At 40.6% G+C, this 22601-nt stretch overlaps 1 long non-coding RNA gene and 1 pseudogene across 2 annotated transcripts in view; both read right to left on the bottom strand.

Annotated features, from left to right (window-relative positions):
- LOC309652033 overlaps positions 1–22601 on the bottom strand; it is a 1052931-nt gene that overhangs the window by 750997 nt on the left and 279333 nt on the right. The gene's annotated exons all lie outside the window — the stretch shown is intronic.
- On the bottom strand, positions 6560–20156 carry LOC309652026 (histone deacetylase 1-like; annotated as a pseudogene). The gene is made up of 2 exons: positions 8169–20156; positions 6560–8025 (listed from the first exon to the last, which is right to left on the bottom strand). The product of its transcript is annotated as a histone deacetylase 1-like (transcript).

The following is a 22601-nucleotide window of genomic DNA, read 5'->3' as shown; positions in this document are numbered from 1 at the left end:
ATGGTTTCCTTTACTTTTTCCTTTGCAAAAGATTTTAAATTTAACTAGGTCCCATTTGTTTATTTTTGGTTTTACTTCCATTACTCCAGGACACAGATCCAAAAAGATGTTGTTGAGACTTATGTCAAGTTCTGCCTATGTTTTCCTCTAGGAGTTTTATAGTATCTGGCCTTACATGTAGGTATTTAATCCATTTTGAGTTTATTTTTATATATGGTGTTAGAGAATGTTCCAATTTCATTCTTTTATATGTGGCTGTCCAGTTTTCTCAGCACCACTTATTGAAGAGGCTGTCTTTTCCCCATTGTATAGTCTTGCCTCCTTTGTCATAGATTAATTGACCATAGGTGCATGGGTTTATTTCTGGGCTTTCTATCCTGGTCCATTGATCTATATGTCTGTTTTTGTGCCAATACCATACTGTTTTGATTACTGTAGCTTTGTAGTATAGTCTGAAGTCAGTGAACCTGATTCCTCCAGCTCCATTTTTCTTTCTTAAGATTGCTTTGGCTATTTGGAGTCTTTTGTGTTTCCATACAAATTGTAAAATTTTTTGTTCTAGTTCTGTGAAAAATGTCATTGGTAATTTGATAGAGATTGCATTGAATCTGTAGTTTGCCTTAGGTGGTATAGTCATTTTGACAATATTGATTTTTCCAATCCCAAAATACAGTATATCTTTCCATCTGTTTGTGTCATCTTCAGTTTCTTTCATCAGCGTCTTATAGTTTTCAAAGTACAGGTCTTTTGCCTCCTTAGGTAGGTTTATTCCTAGGCATTTTATTCTTTTTCATGTGATGGTAAATAGGATTGTTTCCTTAATTTCTCTTTCTGATCTTTCATTGTTAGTGTATAGAAATGCAACAGATTTCCGTGTATTAATCAAAAAATGGGCAGAAGAACTAAATAGATATTTCTCCAAAGAAGACATACAGATGGCCAACAGGCACATAAAAAATGCTCGACATTGCTAAGTATTAGAGAAATGCAATCAAAACTAAAATGAGGTTATCACCTCACTCCAGTCAGAATGGCCATCACCAAAAAGTGTACAAATAATAAATGTTGGAGAGGGTGTAGGGAAAGAGGAACCCTCCTACACTATTGGTAGGAGTGTAAATTGGTACAGCCACTATGGAGAACAGTATGGAGGTTCCTTAAAGAACTAAAAATGGAGCTACCATATGATCCTGCAATCCCTCTCCTGGGCATACAGTAAGTCCCCCACATACAAACCTTCAAGTTGTGAACTTTCAAAAGATGTGAACGTGTGTTCCATCAACGTCAGGCATGAGTGAAACTGCAGCTTGCCTTCTATCTCCTATTGCTGACGATCCTTCACCTCTACCACCTCCCACCTCCTCTCCCTCCTCCAGTTGGTAACTCTTCTTGCCTGTTCACTCGATGCCAGCCCCTATATGCCAGCTGTTGTACTATACTACTGTACTTTTCAAGATACTATACTGTAAGATTAAAAATGTTTTCTTTATTTTTGTGTTGTTTTAAATGTGTTTTTTGTGTGAAAAGTATTATAAACCTATTACAGTACAGTACTATACAGCCGATTGTGTTAGTTGGGTACCTAGGCTAACTTTGTTGGACTTACGAACAAATTGGACTTACGAATGCGCTCTCAGAATGGAACTCGTTCATATGTAGGGGACTTACTGTATATCCGGAGAAAACCATAATTCGAAAAGTTACATGCACCCCAACGTTCATTGCAGCACTATTCACAATAGCCAAGACACGGAAGAAACCTAAATGCCCATCGACAGATGGATGAAGAAGATGTGGTATATTTATACAATGGAATACTACTCAGCTACAGAAATGAATGAAATAATGCCATTTGCAGCAACATGGATGGATCTAGAGATTATAATACTAAGTGAAGTAAGCCAGACAAAGACAAATATCATATGATATCACTTATATGTAGAATCTAAAAAGAAGGTACAAATGAAGTTATATACAAAACAGAAATAGACCCACACACATAGAAGACAAACTTATGCTACCAAAGGGGAAAGGGGGGGAGTGATAAATTAGGAGTTTGGGATTAACATATACACACTACTATATATAAAATAACCAACAAGGACCTACTGTATAGCACAGGGAACTATACTTGATATTTAGTAATAACTTATAAGGGAAAAGAATCTGGAAAAAGTATATATATATATATATATTTACACACACATATATATACATACACATATATACATATAACTGAATCACTGTGCTGTATACCTGAAACATGACACTATAAATCAACTATATTTCAATAAAAACAAACAAACAAAAAAAACTACTGTTCCTCTCTTGTCACTGAATTCTGTTTACTGGACTGATCAGCTGCCTATAACTCCTTAGAGGAATTAAAGTTTAATGATATTTGCAATGTTTGTTGAGCTCTTCATTTCTTCCTTCCTCCTTTCCTTCAGTAATGCTTTATTAAATGCATGTTTTGTTTCAGGCTCTGTCCTGAGCTCTGACAATTCAACAGTGAACAAGAGAGACATAGCACCTGCCCTCATGAAGCTTACAGTCTAGCAGTCCAACAGATGTTAATGAAATGATCCCCCAAGTCTTATAATGTATAATATCAACAAAATAAGTGCTACGAGTCCTCTGAACTCTGACATAGTCTGAGGAATCAAGGAAGGCTTCCCCGTGGAAATGGCTCTTTAGCTGAGATCTGAAGGATGAGTTGGAGACAACAAGATAGACACAGGGTGAGAGAAAGAGCGTATCTTAGACAAAGGTAAAGAAACAACCAAAGGTCCTATGGTGGTAGGGAGTTAGTGTGTTACTATGTGCCAAGGTTTGTACAAATCTGTTGTTTTAATTCACTCAACAATCAATTCTGCAAAATAGCTAAGCCCCCATTTTACAAATGAGAATATTGAAGCACAGGGGTTTACTAGCTGCATGACATTGAGTAAGTGAATTTAAAGCCAGTATTCAGAGCCTCTAAGGCAGTGGTTCTCAGTTGGACCCCTACCACGCTAGAGCACATTTGGCAATATCTGGAAGCAATTTTAGTTGTCACAACTTTGAGGGGAGCTGGGGTGCACTACTAGGTTGAGGCCAGAGATGCTGCTACACATCCTACAATGAACAGGACAGCCATCACAATAAACAATTATCTGACCCAAAATTTTAATAGTGCCCAGGATGAGAAACTCTGGCACTACTGAAATTTGGGTTAAACCCAAACTCTTAACACTTCCACAGATGTGCCTCTCTCCCTGGAGGCTTCTCAGTCCTTTGTGCAAATAGACTTCTGGTCAGTCAGTTCCAGCTAGCCATACATGCCCAGTAGTGGACATGGATTAGACTTAAGCAGGGACCTCTGCTACTTGGCAATTCTTTCAATGATCCACACCAGCTTTGTATTGTCAGTTCCATCTCATAGATGAAGAAACAGAGGTTAAATAACATGCCTTGAGTCTCAGAAGTCACAGTGACAGAGCAACTGAGTCCAGCTCTTTTGAAATTGAATCTGTTATCGTTTTCCTTCACAAGACAGCCCTTCAAAGGACAAATGCTTACTCTCGGCCTCCTCATGTAAAACTGGCAAAGGCTGGAGATACAGGTCTGGATCTGGGCTGCAGGGGCGCTACAAAGAGTTTGTCAAATTTAGTGCCTGCATTATTTTTTTAGGAGCTTGAAAATCAGCCCAGTGTTATTCAGCTTGAATTCTTCTCTTGGTAGGCTCAAACTCACACCAGACACACAATCTGCTGTTTGTGTAGAGAATGTGTCAGGAGAGAAAAGAATAGCATCCACATGTGAGCATCTGCTCGAAAAATCCGTTTCACCATTAACCATACAATTGAGTGAGAAAAACATCTGTGCCTGCTATTGCAGATGTAATCATAAAACCCAAATGTAGCAATGGAACAAACTGGAAGAGGGGCAGAAGACAAGAAAAGGGAGAAACACATACCTTTGCTGTCAGAAAGGGATGAGTCTGTGGCTGGGCTCCCGCACTGAATACTCTTGTCTTCACCTTTCAGACACCATCTGTAGGAAACAGCAAGAGCCTAAGCAGGCAAATTATGCAATACAGCTCTAAGGAAGCAATAAACAAGGCAGAGGAATCCCAGAGACTGCAAATCGACAGCAAAAAATATATCTAAATATATGTTGGCGGCATTTCAATGTTAAGGCAGTTGACAGAATCATGGAACAAGAGACCGTAGAAAATGTCAAATCTGAAGGGCCCTCAGAGATCAACTAGTTCAATCCCCAGTCTTACTCATGAGGAAACTAAGGTGCAGAGAGGGATGTGACTGCCCAAGGTCACACAGCTAGTTAGTGGCAGATGATTCTAGGCAGTTCTGGGGAAACAATTTTTTTTTCAGACCGGCAAGAGAGAAACATTTTACAAAACTTTACAAATAATTGAGAACATCAGCTTGAAAGCATAACTCTGCTACAGCAATATAAATTTATGCCTTGATTCAGGGAGCCAAAAGCCAATGCTGATCTATGCCCAAAGTGCTAAGGTGTAATTCTGCCACTCAGGGTGAAACAGAAACACCTACTAGATCTCAGCAACTAACACTGGCTCTACTTCTGCTGGACTGCCAGTTTTAAAGAACCGCACAACTTTAATCTGAAGGTGGAAAGAAAGGGAAACCAACCAGGCCCATGGCACCCCAGGCCACACTCCTTTCATTGGCCCATGAAGGATTTGCACCCAGGAAGTCAGGACGCTAGGCTTTGGCTTCTGGTTCTGCCTACAACCAGCTGTATGACCTTAGGACAAATACAGACCACTGAACTTGAGCCCTCCAAAAGCTTTCCTCCTCAGGACAAGGGGATAATAAGAAGCAAAAGGAAAGGAGAAAATAGAGAAATGTATGGGAAGAGGCGGTGGAAAGAAGCAGGGTTGCCCTCTCTCCCTGCCCATCCCCTCAAATGCCAGCCTAACTGTTATGCAGTCCATACAACACCCCTCCTAAATTCAGCCTAGGTTGTATCATTCATTTGATGGCTATTCATGGCCATCTTCTTTCATGAAATATCTGTTCAAATCTTTTGCCCATTTTTATTGGTTGTTTTCTCACTAAGGAGTTGTAAAAGGCATTTATATATTCTGGATGTAAGTATTTTGTCTGATATAAGTGCTGTGTATATTTTCTTCTATTCCAAGGTTTGACTTTTCATTTTCTCAACAATATCTTTCAAAGAGCAAAAGTTTTTAATTTTGATAACATTAAATTTATCATTTTTTAAATACTTTTGTGCTTTTTGTATTCTATCTATGAACTTTTACCTACCCCAAAGTCACAAAGATTTTCTCCTATGTTGTCTTCTAAACACTTTAGAGTTTGGGGTTTTACATTTAGTTCCATTTAGAATCCATTTACATTTATTATCCATTTCGAGGTGATTTTTGTGTATGGCACAAGGTAAAATTTCATGTTCACTTTTTTCCTGTACTGATATCTGGTTGATCCAGTACTATTTGTTGAAAAGACTATTTTCCCTCCACTAAATTGCTTTGGCACCTTTGATCAATTGGCCACATATGCATGGTATCTTTCACTTTTTAGCAGACCTATCCTTCAAGGACAGTACAAAGGAGGACACGAGTCTACATGTACATTTGCACTCATTCCAACTCAGTGGGACTCAACTCATGAGATCAGACTGTTTAGGACTTCACAGTTCTGCCCACGGCGAAAGATGGAAGGACAGAAGACCACTTACGATAGGAATTATAACAGATGCACATGATTGGGACAATCCTTTTTTGCATTTCATATGCATCACATAATTGATCCTTCAAAACAGCCCTGTGAAAAAGCAATTAATATGATCCTCATGATTTGAAGTGAAGCTCTGAGAGTTAACTGACTTGTCTAAGGTCACATAGAGCTGCAATCTGAACCTAGACTCTACGATGCCAGAGCTATGTTTTCAATCACTGTTTCTATTGCTCCTTCTCTTATCTCCATAATTCGATGTGATAGTTCTCACCTGAAACAACCTCTTACTGTTCCCATCCATCCCAGATGTTGAGGGCTAATGAATAAAATAGTTAATATTTGTTGAATACCAAGGATTCAGTCTCTTTGTATCAACACAGTTTTTAGGGTATAGACATGTACCATTTTATTACAAAGATTCTCACAAAAATGAAAACAGTATCTCAAAAAGGAAACTAGACTACCAATCCTCACCTGCAGAATTGGGGGAGGACAGAGAGGGCAGGCAGTGTGAGTTTCTTGGCTTCCTGGGGGCCAGTGGGAAGGTATGAGAACAGAACCAATCTAAAAATGGCTGATGTTACCTTAAGGAGCCTGAAAAGACCAGGGAGTCCCTGAAGATCCAGTCACCCCTTCTAAAATGCTCAATAAGGGCACCTTTTCAAAGCTACTAAGCAGGCACTTCAAGATTTTGTCCTATGGGTGCTTAAGTGTATCCCTTCTAGCCAGACCTGGCACCCGTTATGGTTCAAAATTAAGAGTTCAGGAGGGATGGGTGGTGAGGGAGCTACTAGAAAAGCTTCACCTAACACATGTGCCCATGTGTGGGGAACTTGGCAAGAAGCCAGAACTGGAGAGGTCTGTTCAGGCCAAATTGACCTCCTCCTTGACCCTTTTGGCTTCTTGCTTCTCCTCCTTGGTTTTCTCCTCTTCTGTGACTTCTTTCTTTTCTTCTGGGTCTTTCTCTTTCTCATCTTCTGTTTTGACTCTCTTGGCTTTTTTGAAGTTGGAAGAGTTCTGGCGACCTCCTTTTCCCTCCTCATCAGAGTCGGAGAACTCTTCCTCACAGGCAATTTGTTTGTCCGAGGAACAGAGTGAGATGTGCTTGTCAGGGTCTTCTTCATCCTCATCACCACTCTCCTCTGGAATGGCATCCTCAGGAATGGCCTGCATTTGGACCCCAGGTATGCGGGTCAGCATTCTCAGGTTCTCAAACAGTCGCTGTTTGAGCTTTTCCAGGTACTCATTAGTGTTCTGGTTAGTCATATTGGAAAGACTGATGTGAAATTTGAAATCTGGTCCAAAGTATTCAAAGTAGTCGTTGTATGAAAGCTCATTAGGGATCTCCATGTCCAGGGCCACAGCTGTTTCATAAGTCCAGCACCGGGAGACATTATAACGGTGTAGCCACCTCCTCCCAGCATCAACATAGGCAGGTTAAAGCTCTTCACAAATTCCACACACTTGGCTTGCCCTTTGATGGTCAAATCGAAGCAATCTAACTGATCCCCAGACAGGAAATCAGAGCCACACTGTAAGACGACTGCACTGAGCTGGAACAGCTCCATTACTTTGGACATGACCGGCTTGAATATGGCCTCATAGGACTCGTCATCAATCCCATCTCGGAGCGGGTAGTTAACAGCATAATACTTGCCTTTGCCAACCCCAATATCCCGTAGGTCCCAAGTTCCTGGGAAGTACTCTCCATATTTATGAAAGGACACAGTCACGATTCGGTCTGTGGTATAGAAGGCCTCTTCCACGCCATCGCCATGGTGAATATCAATGTCAATATACAGCACTCTCTGGTGATACTTCAGCAGTTCCAGGATAGCCAAGACAATATCACTGACATTGACGTAACAGAAGCCAGATGCCTCAGACTTCTTTGCATGGTGTAAGCCCCCAGCCCAATTCACAGCGACGTCCGTCTGCTGTTTATTTTCAGGGCACTTGCCACAGAGCCACCAGGAGATAGCTGACAGAACTCAAACAGGCCATCAAATGCCGGACAGTCCTCACCAACGCAGAATCTCTGCATCTGCTTGCTGTACTCGGACATGTCATCTGGGCGGATGGAGCGCAAGAATTTAATGTAGTCATCAGTGTGGTACTTGGTTCTCTCCTCAGCATTGGCTTTGCAGGGTGATAAATTTCCATCTTCCGGTCGAGGCCATAGTTAAGGAGCAAATTGTGAGTCATGCAGATTCAGTGAGGCTTCATTGGGTGGCCTTGTCTATAATATCCAACATAATTGGAAACTAAATCCAATGTAATTTCCAACATCCCCTCACTATACCCAGGGAATTCACTCCCACAACAGAAAAATAACCATCACTACTCAGAATTATTGTAAGTCACGGTTCACCTCTTGCATGTCGTTACACTTTATGGTGTCAAAGCACATTCACATTCATTTTCTTACTGGATTCTCACAAAAACCCGTCGTAGTAGTAACAGACCTTCCCCCTGGTGCCCTGAGTCTGCGCCATCTTGCTCCCCTCTGTAGGTCCCTCTGCCCTCCTGCCAGCGGCTCTGCTCAGCCTCTTTACATATATTAACTCATTCAATCCTCCCAACATCCCTAAATGAGTTGTATACTACTGTCATGTCCATTTTAATGGAACCTGGAACCTCAGGCTCAGTGAGTTTATGTAACTTACTCTCGATCACACAGCTATTAAATAGCAGAGCCAGGATCTAAAGCAATTATTTACCATCCCTTAAATCTCTTGCTCTTGGCCATTACAATATACCACCCTCTACACTTCAGGTAGATTGTCCATACAAGATTACACAGGGTAAAGACACTAGCCAGTCATTAATGTGCTATCAAGGCCCACAACACATTGAAAAAATATATATATGTCACCTTGGCCCTGTCAGCACACAATGGCTACTGTGTTTCCCAATTCTGCCTTGTATCTGCCTCTTTTATCACCCAAAGCCATGGGAGGAAATGAGCATTTGGGATGCTCCCACAGCAGATTTAGAGTTTCTATGGAAATAACTACCTTCAGAAGATCAAAGGTTTCCATATTATAAAGGGACATCATTTGCTCTATTCTTCTTTGAACTTCAAGAAGAACAATATGTACAAAACAATTCACTTTGATAAGCTGGTATGACCTAACCTAACAACATAGAAATTATTCAGGATTTTCCTAATAATCCTTTTATGTTTAATCTTTATGGTCTTTAAAAGCTTTCACCAGTGCTCTTTTATTTGGTTTTTCTCAACCTTGCAAGATAAGCAGAGGAGATCATATTATCTCCAATTTACTGATAAAGAAACTGAGAATCACGTGGAGATAAGTGACTTGTCCAAGTACACAAAGCTAACATGCAGTGGAGCTAAGGTTGAACCCTAGGTCCTCTAATAGCCTGCTACTACATTTCAAATTAAAACACACTAATATTACAATCATTGTTTCTTAATATTATGTCTCAGGATGTTCAGATGGAACATATAACATCACCAAGGTCTCTAAATATTTTCTTTAGTAATTCTTTTCTCAAATTATGAGTATCCCAGTATCACTCTCTGGACACGAGGATAAAGACAGCTGCTCCCATGACCTTTCAAGTGATGTCACTTTAGCAGGCTTTTAAAAGACTGGGCCAAAGAAAAAGATTCCTGAGAGGAAGAACATGTTACCTTGAAGAGTAATCAGTTACGCGAATGGTTTCATTGCCTGTTATACCATGGATTATGCTTTCATTTTTCATATTAATGTTCTTTATGTTTTTCAATTAGTCACGGCAAATTACCTGTCCTTCGCCTTGGCAAGGACAGCTCAGTGGGCCTCGGTGGAGTATTTTCCAAGTTCTGTCTGGTGAATTCTTGCTCACATTCTTCTTGAGGCATTAAGATGTAATTTTTTGAGTGAATGAATGTGTTTCATTTGACACCATCTCATTCATGTAGGAAATTACATATTGAATAAGGAATTGGAAATTTTTTCCTTTCTTTTTCTGTAATGGTGCATTGCAAAAAATTAATTTTAGTTACATATTAAAAAAGAATTGGAACATTAAAGAAAATTAAAATTCATTCAGTATTTCTTAGTCATTCTAACAGAGAGGACTTGTGGCACAGAGCGTACAAAATAGCAAATTCTCCAAAATCCATGCCTACCTCCATTTTCCCCTGCCCAGTCCTGGCAAAGTGCTTGCCCCTCCTCTGTACTCTACCCCACTGTCCCCATATTTCCCATATGGCAATACCTGACTAGCTGCATTTTAATCACCCGTTTACTAGTCAGTCCCCACCCCTTACCCAAGCGTGTAAGACCTTCTAGGACAGGAATAATGTCTTAATCAGGACTGAATCCCTAGCTCTTAACACACTGCACAACACAGAAGTAAGTACTTAGTAAGTAATGGGTGAATGAAGCCATTTGCCTTTGGAAAACATGAATATATCCTTGTTAGCTATAGCCTTATCTCACAAATTAGGCTTTGTTCAGTCTATAATTTAACCATTATGTTGCATTCCCATAATCCTCTCTGGGGAGGGAAACCAAATAACTTCTCTGCCCTTGAAGATCTCACAGTCTAGCCAAGCTCTGCCAAATGTTAACTTTCTAAAGACCACATGGTAGCCTCCCTTTAGAGTACTTTGTCAAAAGCTGCCATTTTCCTTTCCTGTGATGTGTGGCATGGTCCTTAAGATTAGCAAGCTCCTTCAAACACTGCTAGGATGGTGTCTCAGAGGTCAAATACTTTGTTCCCACAGGCTGGTCAAGTCTTTTGAAAGACATCTGCATATGGTGGAGATGAGGGGAGGCCTCTTTTTCCTTAAACAGACTGGTTTTATTATGTTTTATATTTTTTTTGGTTGGTGGGGGCACTGTAGAAACTCCAGCCCAAGGCCTACCCACAGTTACATCTCTGCTCTTCACCAGAGGATAGTTTAAATTTCTTTACACTCCAATTCCTTTGCTACTGTCATTTTATGACTTTGGAGAAGGGAGGGGAGAGCCTCTGTGGACTCTCTGAGTCTCTTTAAAGAACTCTGAGTTATTATTAAACCAATATCTTCACTATTGAAATCTCTTGTTGCTATTAATAATTATTGCAATCCTCAAGGTGGAGAGCCATAAAAGAAAATGCTATTATTTGTTCAAACTTCAGGCTAATTAAGCCCAACACGTGATATATAAGTAGATCCAAAAATATCTCTAATTTTTATGCATTGTGCAAATAAGTGACTATCCAGTGAGGAAATGTTTACTTGACTTGAGAGACAACTAAACTACAAAAGACCTGGAAAAGAGCCTACAAGGTCTCTCTTTCCAGAGAAGTCTTTAAGTGATACTTGCCGCTAATGGAGTAGCATTTGGAAATCATCAGGAATAACAGAGTTGAAGAGTTGTAAAAAAGTCTGAGAAAATTTCTGTTTTCCTCAACTTTGGTACAGTGTAGAATCAGTACAGTTTGGTACAGTGTAGGATTATTTGCCCTTCTCTAGAGCTCTGCAGGAAGCAGAAATGCCACTTACCCTCAGTTACCCATTCTTCCAACTTAACATACCAACAAGCAAAAGAGTTCCTTCCTATGACACATTTCCTGCTTTGATGTAAATTCAGTTCCTTGTATTGTGATGTTTTGCTACAAAAAGAAAAACTAATCCCAATTCCTTTTGTAGAAATTGTTCATGCCCTTTAAAACCTTAAAAAGATGGCTCCGATCCTCGTATCTCCAGACCAGACAAAACCTAGTTCACTCCATTCTCAGTCTCTTTAATTTTTCTTCCTTTAATCCTGTTTAAGGATCAAAACAGGAACAGCTCCAGAATCTACAATACTTTCTCTATTCCTGGTTCTTAGAACTACTTGGAGACTGATACAAACTGAATTCTCCACCCACAAAGTCATTATATCATGCCCACAATTGCACATAGGTAAATTGCCTGGTTAAAAACAAAACAAAACAGATACACAAAGAATCCTGGAGAGAGGCAGGCTGTATATGTGCACGTGTGTGTGAGTGTGTGCGTGTGTGTGTGTTTCGTTGAGGGTTAGAATTGAGTAGACATGCAAATTTTGTGGCATTAACTCTGAAGTGGACAATTTCAAAAATGAATGACAAGAAATTAAAGGCAGCTAATTAGAGATACAAATTTTATGTCAAAAAAGTAGGGTTTTCAAATTCCTAGAGAAAGGCAAATCACTATCAATCAAAATTTCTACCAGACAGAAAGTTCAACGGTATAATGCAGATATGGTAGAGTAAGAAAGAGGAAATTAAGGTTCATATTTTGTTTGATGTTGGTTGTCTCTTAACCTCTATCATCCTATAGTAAACACCTCTTGGAATGGTGCCCCACCTTACAATTCTCCTTTCTCTGGGAATGGTCCCTATATGCAGAGGCGATAGGCCACCAGTGGTCATGTTAATACTATGAGATCCTGATCCCTTGGCCACAGCTGTTGATCCAGGGGTGGGCACAGGATCCACACCAAGTAAATAAGATTCATTCTTTCTTTCAGGAATTGAAAATCTTGAATAGAAAAAGCAGTGCACTGTATGCAGTTTCATTCTGTCTAGCCCATCTGAAATGAGTTCTTTACATGTTTTTCACTTGACATTCATTTCCTTCAGGGCAGGATCTTTGTCATTTATCCCTCTATGGAATAACAGAGATAACATTTTATGTTGATGTAAATATTAATTATCTTGATTATGGCGATGATTTCATGAATGTATACATATGTCAAAAATCATCCATTTTTACACTTTACACATGTACAGAATATTGTATGTCAGTTAAACCTCAATAAACTTATTTTAAAATGTTATGGAGGCCCATAGGAAGGAGCAATTAATCTTGACTGGTGTGAATATGGGAAAGATTGGTTTCAGATAAGAAAGTTTTATGGCTTTTCAGTTAGCTCTGAGTACTTTGTGCCAATATTGTCACTCTCATTGTCCTCTTCAAAGGGAAACTGCTCTTTCCATAGCTCCTGCTAATGAAAGCATCACTGGGCAGCTGCTTGAGCAGGGGATAGCGCTTACTGTATCACAAGTGGACCACCTGATTCAAGGAGGGCTAATCCCATCAGGTAATTAGCTAGACCAATCAAACTCTTTCCTGCCAGTAATTGATTGGATAATAAGATAACCTTCTTGTTGGTACCAGAAGAAAATATTTGTAATTGAAGAGAAAGAAGTCAAGATTCCATGAGAGAGAGAGAGAGCCCTGTATCAACAGTGACACTTTGGTGGCCCAGAGAAACAGAGCCCCAGAGCAGGGTTACTATGGTAATTTATAATAACTCCATGATTTAAGGTAACCTGTGTGAGACTAACTTTCAATCAAAACACCTAAATTATCCCAATGTGGCATTACATTGTCAAGATGCCCACTTGGGTCAGGAGCAGTATGGTATCTGATTAGGCTTCTCTCTCTTGCCATTCCCATTTCTTGCCAAATAAGAACATTTCTTTAGCAGCTGCAAACTTACTAGTGGTATGCAGCATTAAAGCAATCTGCCCCAAGTGATGCTGGACATCATTAGTTTCAAGCAAGTTATTTTAGGTCAATTTCTGAGTATATGTTCCAAACTTACTCGTTTGTACATGAAACAGTGTTATTCCTTTTCGGGGGGGTGGGGGATGGACACTGCTGGATATTCTCTGTTCGCCCATCAAGATCCATTTTCTGCCTTTCTCCACCCTTCTTTAAGCCCTGGTAGATGGACATCCTTAGATGGCTCATTCAGGCTCCCTTATCCCCTGGCTTCCCTTTGGGTTCAGCCCCTGGGAGGCTCTAGCAGAATACTGGAGGGAAGAGAGAGAGTTGGCAGGCGGTGCTGTTGGGCACTAAGGCTGTAGCTCCCTTATGATGGCTCCTCTTCTATGGCTCTTACTTCATTCCAATAATGGCTGCCCTCCATTGTCCCTTTAGGCCTAGGGGTGAAAATGGTTTTCAAGGCTTACCACCATTGCCAACTTCTATGATGCTTCATTATTCCTTATTGGTTACCACCTTGCCTCTAAATAGTCCTTTCATTGAACTCTCTTCAAATACTATTTTTGAATGTGTTATCTCTTTCTAGTGGGATCCTGACACAGGGGAGTGATCAATTTTAAGTTAAAGTGTCAGTTTGGGATATCTATTAAACTTCTCTTTTCCTTGAAACTTCTAAGTGACAGTAAAGGCCAACATGTATCTCATATTCTAGACACAAGGATTCTATTTGCCTTTGTATCTTTTACCCCCTAACACAGTACCTGGCACAGAACAGATTCTCATCAAAAGTGTGCTAAGGTAATTTTGTTAATGAATAAATTAATTTGCATTAATTTGACTTCCGCAATTAGTGTTTGGATAAAGGTTTTCTAATATTTTATATGAACCATTCTAATCTGTGACAGAAAACCAACAGTGAACAACCCCAGTAGTAATTTAAGGAATGCAAATTAAAACAGCAATGTTGTAACACTCTACACCTATTAAATTAATGAATTTAAACCATAACACCAAATGCCAGTATTGTAGCAAAGCTATATATTCAAATACTGCTGGTAGCTGTATAAATTGGCATAGCCTATTTGAAAAGCAATATGGCAATATGTATCAAGAGCCATAAGAACAACCCAGTAATCCCACTCTTGGGGATTCAACCTAAGGGTATAATTGAGGAAAAGCAGAAGCCGTATGCACAAAGATGCTTTAAAAAGCAATACCTATAATAGCAACAAAGCTAGAAACAACCTACAATGCCCAACATTGATGAACTGGTTAAGCACATTCCAGTGCATCAACCTAATGGAACCCTCTGCTCCCCATCAATCCATGCTCCCTACAGAGGTGACAACAAAAGAGAAAAGTGGCTGGAAAAAAAAAGACTGGGAAAAAAAGAGTCTGTTATGGGCTGAATTGTGCCTGCTCCCCTCAATTTACATATTGAAATCCTAACCCTCAGTACTTCATAATGTAACTGCATTTAGAGACAGGGTATTTAAAGAGGTGATTAAGGTAAAATGAGGTGTTTAGGGCGGACCCTAATCCCATATGACTGGTGTCCTTATAAGAAGGGAAATTTTGACACAAACACATACAGAGGGAAGATGATGTGAAGACACAGGTAGAAGGTGGCCATCTACAAGTCATGGAGAGAGGCCTGGAACTGATCCTTCCTTCATGACTCTCAGAAGAAAAAAACCATGCCAATACCTTGATCTTGGACTTACAGCCTCCAGAACTGTTAGAAAATAAATATGCTATTTAAGCCACCCAGTCTGTGGTATTTTGTGATGGCAGCCCTAGCAAACTAACACAGAGACAAAATTAAAAATGATGAGTGTACTATGACTATTTTTTTAACATCTTTATTGGAGTATAATTGCTTTACAATGGTCTGTTAGTTTCTGCTTTATAACAAAGTGAATCAGTTATACATATACATATATCCCCATATCTCTTCCCTCTTGCATCTCCCTCCCTCCCACCCTCCCTATCCCACCCCTCTAGGTGGTCACAAAGCACAGAGCTGATCTCCCTGTGCTATGCGGTTGCTTCCCACTAGCTATCTATTTTACGTTTGGTAGTGTATATATGTCCATGCCACTTTCTCACTTTGTCACATCTTACCCTTCCCCCTCCCCATGTCCTCAAGTCCATTCTCCAGTAGGTCTGTGTCTTTATTCTTGTCTTGCCACTAGGTTCTTCATGACCTTTTTTTTTTTCCCTTAGATTCCATATATATGTGTTAGCATACTGTATTTGTTTTTCTCTTTCTGACTTACTTCACTCTATATGACAGACTCTAACTCCATCCACCTCACTACAAATACCTCCATTTCATTTCTTTTTATGGCTGAGTAATATTCCATTGTATATATGTGCCACATCTTCTTTATCCATTCATCTGTTGATGGACACTTAGGTTGCTTCCATGTCCTGGCTATTGTAAATAGAGCTGCAATGAACCTTGTGGTACATGACTCTTTTTGAATTATGGTTTTCTCAGGGTATATGCCCAGTAGTGGGATTGCTGGGTCATATGGTAGTTCTATTTTTAGTTTTTTAAGGAACCTCCATACTGTTCTCCATAGTGGCTGTATCAATTTACATTCCCACCAACAGTACAAGAGTGTTCCCTTTTCCCCACACCTTCTCCAGCATTTATTGCTTCTAGATTTTTTGATGATGGCCATTCTGACCAGTGTGAGATGATATCTCATTGTAGTTTTGATTTGCATTTCTCTAATGATTAATGATGTTGAGCATTCTTTCATGTGTCTGTTGGCAATCTGTATATCTTCTTTGGAGAAATGTCAATTTAGGTCTTCTGCCCATTTTTGGATTGGGTTGTTCGTTTTTTTGATATTGAGCTACATGAGCTGCTTGTAAATCTTGGAGATTAATCCTTTGTCAGTTGCTTCATTTGTAAATATTTTCTCCTATACTGAGGGTTGTCTTTTGGTCTTGTTTATGGTTTCCTTTGCTGTGCAAAAGCTTTTAAGTTTCATTAGGTCCCATTTGTTTATTTTTGTTTTTATTTCCATTTCTCTAGGAGGTGGGTCAAAAAGGATCTTGCTGTGATGTATGTCATAGAGTGTTCTGCCTATGTTTTCCTCTAAGAGTTTGATAGTGTCTGGCCTTACATTTAGGTCTTTAATCCATTTTGAGTTTATTTTTGTGTATGGTGTTAGGGAGTGTTCTAATTTCATACTTTTACATGTATCTGTCCAGTTTTCCCAGCACCACTTATTGAAGAGGCTGTCTTTTCTCCACTGTATATGCTTGCTTCCTTTATCAAAGATAAGGTGACCATATGTGCGTGGGTTTATCTCTGGGCTTTCTATCCTGTTCCATTGATCTATGTTTCTGTTTTTGTGCCAGTACCATACTGTCTTGATTACTGTAGCTTTGTAGTATAGTCTGAAGTCAGGGAGCCTGATTCTTTCAGCTCCATTTTTCGTTCTCAAGATTGCTTTTGCTATTCGGGGTCTTTTGTGTTTCCATACAAATTGTGAAATTTTTTGTTCTAGTTCTGTGAAAAATGCCAGTGGTAGTTTGATAGAGATTGCATTGAATCTGTAGATTGCTTTGGGTAGTAGAGTCATTTTCACAATGTTGATTCTTCCAATCCAAGAACATGGTATATCTCTCCATCTATTTGTATCTACTATGACTATTAAAACATAGATATATGTCAACAGACAAAGATGAAAAGTGAATATGCAAAAACAAAATGCACTAATTAGTTATGGTAGTGGGTTATGGGTGATTCCTTTCCCTTGTCAAATGCTGCAATAGCTACATTTATCCAATTTAAAAAGTTGCCACAGTGATGAAACACTGGTTCTAATAGCCCGTGAGTAGTACTAGACAATTTCTCCAAAATGGAGGGGAAAAAATGTGTGTCAAAGGTTTATTGCAGCAGCATCTTAGAAAAACAAACTTGGTGGCAGTAGAATTTGTACCTATAATTAAATGTATCCTAATTCTCAATCTCTCAATCTCTCATCTATCCCTATAGATAGCTTGTCTCTTTGCACCTCTATTGCTGTGATTATCACGCTCTGTTCAACATCACAGTTTACTAAGGACCTAGCATTTTACTCAGCATTACATGTTCAATGATTGCCATATAGTAGATGCTCGATAGTTAGTAACTGAATTAATAACTGGCCATAAATATGGTGTTCTTTTGCAAGGGTCATGATATCTTATTTGACCAGAAAACTAAAAATGGTTTCCTTTATTCAGCAAAGACTAAATATTATATGACATTGGTTTCAAAATAGTTTGCTTCCCCTTGTCAGTTCTTGATGAGACAGTTCAATGCAATCCATCATTTTAATATTTGATAATTCTCAAAAGAAATTAAGTAGTTAGTTCCAAGTCTTCATGATAAACAGGCCAACATTCAGAAAACACAAATATTCTTTCTGATTTGAAAGGTAATGCTTTTAGATGTGATTTTTGTGCTCTTTAAAGGACCAAGATAAAATATTAAACTTCATTTAACTTGTCTCACACCAAAATGTGCTTTGGGATGAAAGAAAGAGGGTAGGAAGGAAGTCAGTTAGCATTCCCTGAGATCCTATGTCCTCATTGTAACACAACAATATAGGCTGTCCCTTACACACTCCCTGTGGATATAATACCAATTCCCATTTTAGAAATGCAAATAAAAAAGGAAGTAAAGGGATATGAAGTGTATTTCTCACTATCACTTGAGTGAAGTGGAAGAGACAGGATTCAAATCCAAATCTGACAGCCACTAAGACTATACAGCTTACAGTAAACCAACTGCATCACCTGCCTTAGAGCTCTTAATCCATTCCCAGTATCAAGCAAAACAATGGAAATATATTGTGAGATAAAACTTGTGCAACAAAGAGACTGATATCAGATCGTCTTTCAATCTGTACTATACATTCAACAAATAGGTACTAAGGGGTCTCCACGTGTAAGCCACTGTGCTGGGAGCCAGGGGTACAGTAGGTTCAGAGACTAGCACAGTCCCTCCATTCAAGGAGTATACATTTCAGAGAGGAGACTTTAATTATAAAGTAAATTATTTATTACCATTTTAAGTCACTGTTACAAAGGACAAGATCAGGATGCTCTGAATCACAGAAAGTGGGCCTGCCCTCCTCTGGATATCAGAGACGGTTTCCCTGAGGATGTGACTTTCAGAGGTAAGGTATGGAGAGTGACAAAACATTGATCAGGCAAAGGATGGAGAGAGAGAGGTAGAGACAGTTGAAACAGCATGTGAAGATCCTTTGAGGCAGGAAAGAGCATAGCGTTTTAGAAGAACTGAAGGAAGATAGGAAGGCTGACACAGAAGGCATAGAATGAAGATTTGCATTCTCAGACTCTGCATTGCTAAGCTTCTCCAAGTCAGCACTGGGTCCAGCCAACTAAGGTGAAGAATATGCCCACACACAGTTGCAAAGAAAACAGGGGCAGCTGGTGAGATGAGCAACAAAGTGGGTACATCCCATGGTTCATTTACCCTGGAAATAACCCAAGATGGCAAAGAATTCCAGGCCCTTCATCCCTGAGTCATCAAAACCATCCTGTGTTCCCAGTAAACATTAAATCTCTGCCCTTATATTTTAGATGAAGCTACCCAACTTCCTTCTCATCAGGTCTATATTTTAACCTATTCTGGGTAACCATCACCTGAACTAAACCCTTCTAGGTCACCCTGTCTAGCTTGAAGTTGAATAAACCATTCTTTAGAAGTTTTCTGATCAGTCATAAGTGGTGGATTCAATTTCTCAGGGCCACATTTAGTGTAAAAAAGATATAATTCACAGAAGAGCTATATTGTTCTCTGTGTCTCAGTTCCCTGAACAATAGGGAAGTCAATGCAGTACTGGCTTATGAGGATTATAGTATAAGCTGAAGTTAATCAAATCCTCAGGGAAGTCATCAAGAAAGAACACATTCAGATAAAGTTGTAAGTCAAGACCCAACAGTAGAACAAGTTGTGTAGCCTTTCATGCTAACCAATTCCCAGTTTTCATTCTTAAAAAATAATGTTAAAAGATAGTTATAAATGAAAAACATGACATGAGTAATTATTTTTCTTAAAATCCAAGAGGAAAATTAATTCAAATATTACTCTACTTAAAGTGCACAATTAGCAAAGTTTTGGAATGGCCCCAAGTGACAATTTCAATCTTAGCTCTTCAAATAAAAGCTGACATATTTTTAGACAGTAAAACTGACTAAGATGCAAGTGGCTGGCAGTTAAAGTAATTGCATATCTGGTGGTGGTAAGTGAATTACACAAGTGACAAGTGCTGTACTTAAATAATTTGAAGCAAACAACGTCTCCCTTCTGCACAGAGCAGATTCAAAAGAGCAGAAGTCGGGAAAACATCTGCCTCATTTATTCTGTTCTTGCATACATGGCTGAGGCCCTGTTCCTAGTTTTAGCTGGAGTTATCCAAGCGCACAGTACAGGCAGCAGTGCTGTCCAACCAGCAACCTGAAAACAGCAGATATGTCAAGACTCTGATTTCTAGCAGCAGTCAGCTTACTTTTTATAAAGTGAAAAAGTGATGAAAGTATCTCTCAAAGTACATTTAATCTTGACAAAAACCTTTTTTCGATAGGAGGGAGAGAAGATGGCGGAAGAGTAAGATGCGGAGATCACCTTCCTTCCCACAGATACAGTAGAAATACATCTACACGTGGAACTGCTCCTACAGAACACCCACTGAACGCTGGCAGAAAACGTCAGACCTCCCAAAAGGCAAGAAACTCCCCACGTACTTGGGTAGGGCAAAAGAAAAAAGAAATAACAGAGACAAAAGAATAGGGACGGGACCTGCACCAGTGGGAGGGAGCCGTGAAGGAGGAAAGGTTTCCACACACTAGGAAGCCCCTTCGCGGGCAGAGACTGCAGGTGGCAGGGGCGGGGAACTTCGGAGCCACGGAGGAGAGCACAGCCACAGGGGTGCGGAGGGCAAAGCGGAGAGATCCCCGCACGGAGGCTTGGTGCCGAGCAGCGCTCACCAGCCCTGAGAGGCTCGTCTGCTCCCCCGCCGGGGTGGGCGGGGCTGGGAGCTGAGGCTCAGGCTTCCGTCGGATCGCAGGGAGAGGACTGGGGTTGGCTGCGTGAACACAGCCTGAAGGGGGCTAGTGCGCCACAGCTAGCTGGGAGGGAGTCCGGGAAAAAGTCTGGACCTGCCGAACAGGCAAAAGACTTTTTCTTGCCTCTGTGTTTCGCGGCGCGCAAGGAGAGGGGATTAAGAGCACCGCCTAAACGAACTCCAGAGACGGGCGCGAGCCGCGGCGATCAGTGCGGGCCCCAGAGACGGGCGTGAGACGCTAAGGCTGCTGCTGCTGCCACCAAAAAGCCTGTGTGCGAGCACAGGTCACTCTCCACACCGCCCCTCCCGGGAGCCTGTGCAGCCCACAACTGCCAGGGTCCCGGGATCCGGGGACAAGTTCCCCGGGAGAACGCACTGCGCACCTCAGGCTGGTGCAACGTCACGCTGGCCTCTGCCGCCGCAGGCTCGCCCCGCCTCCTCTGTACCCCTCCCTCCCCCCGGCCTGAGTGAGCCAGAGCCCCTGAAGCAGCTGCTCCTTTAAGCCCGTTCTGTCTGGGTGGGGAACAGACGCCCTCAGGCTACCTACACGCAGAAGCGGGGCCAAATCCAAAGCTGAACCCCGGGAGCTGTGCGAACAAAGAAGAGAAAGGGAAATCTCCCCCAGCAGCCTCAGAAGCAGCGGATTAAAACTCCACAAACAACTTCATGTGCCTGCATCTGTTGAATACCTGAATAAACAACGAATCATCCCAAATTCAGGAGGTGGACTTTGGGAGCAGGATATATTAATTTTTCCCCTTTTCCTTTTTTTGTGAGTGTATATGTATATGCTTCTGGGTGAGATTGTGTCTGTATAGCTTTGCTTTATAATAGCTTTATTTTACTTCACTATATTATAGCCTCTTTCTTTCTTTCTTTCTTTCTTTCTATTTTTTCTCCCTTTTACTCTGAGCCGTGTGGATGAAAGGCTCTTGGTGCTCCAGCCAGGCATCAGGGCCGTGCCTCTGAGGTGGGAGAGCCAACTTCAGGACACTGGTCCACAAGAGACCTCCCAGCTCCACGTAATACCAAACGGCAAAAATCTCTCAGAGATCTCCATCTCAACATCAAGACCCAGCTTCAATCAACGACCAGCAAGCTACAGTGCTGGACACCCTATGCCAAACAACTAGCAAGACAGGAACACAGCCCCATCCATTAGCAGAGAGGCTGCCTAAAATCATAATAAGGCCACAGACACCCCAAAATACACCACCAGACGTGGACGTGCCCACCAGAAAGACAAGATCCAGCCTCATCCACCAGAACTCAGGCACTAGTTCCCTCCACCAGGAAGCCTACACAACTCACTGAACCAACCTTAGCCACTGGGGACAGATACCAAAAACAACGGGAACTACGAACCTGCAGCCTGTGAAAAGGAGACCCCAAACACAGTAAGATAAGCAAAATGAGACGACAGAAAAACACACAGCAGATGAAGGAGCAGGGTCAAAACACACCAGACCTAACAAATGAAGAGGAAATAGGTAGTCTACCTGAAAAAGAATTCAGAATAATGATAGTAAGGAAGATCCAAAATCTTGCAAACAGAATAGACAAAATGCAGGAAACATCTAACAAGGACGTAGAAGAACTAAAGACGAACCAAGCAATGATGAAAAACACAATAAATGAAATTAAAAATACTCTAGATGGGATCAATAGCAGAATAACTGAGGCAGAAGAAAGGATAAGTGACCTGGAAGATAAAATGGTGCAAATAACTACTGCAGAGCAGGATAAAGAAAAAAGAATGAAAAGAACTGAGGACAGTCTCAGAGACCTCTGGGACAACATTAAACGCACCAACATTCGAATTATAGGGGTCCCAGAAGAAGAAGAGAAAAAGAAAGGGACTGAGAAAATATTTGAAGAGATTATAGTTGAAAACTTCCCTAATATGGGAAAGGAAACAGTTAATCAAGTCCTGGAAGCACAGAGAGTCCCATACAGGATAAACCCAAGGAGAAACACGCCAAGACACATATTAATCAAACTGTCAAAAATTAAATATAAAGAAAACATATTAAAAGCAGCAAGGGAAAAACAACAAATAACACACAAGGGAATCCCCATAAGGTAAACAGCTGATCTTTCAGCAGAAACTCTGCAAGCCAGAAGGGAGTGGCAGGATATACTTAAAGTGATGAAGGAGAAAAACCTACAACCAAGATTACTCTACCCAGCAAGGATCTCATTCAGATGTGATGGAGAAATAAAAACCTTTACAGACAAGCAAAAGCTGAGAGAGTTCAGCACCACCAAACCAGCTTTACAACAAATGCTAAAGGA

Source organism: Balaenoptera physalus, assembly GCF_965194825.1.
Source record: "Balaenoptera physalus genome assembly, chromosome: X".
Taxonomy (NCBI): Eukaryota; Metazoa; Chordata; class Mammalia; order Artiodactyla; family Balaenopteridae; genus Balaenoptera; species Balaenoptera physalus.
This window is presented reverse-complemented; position numbering and strand designations above follow the sequence as displayed.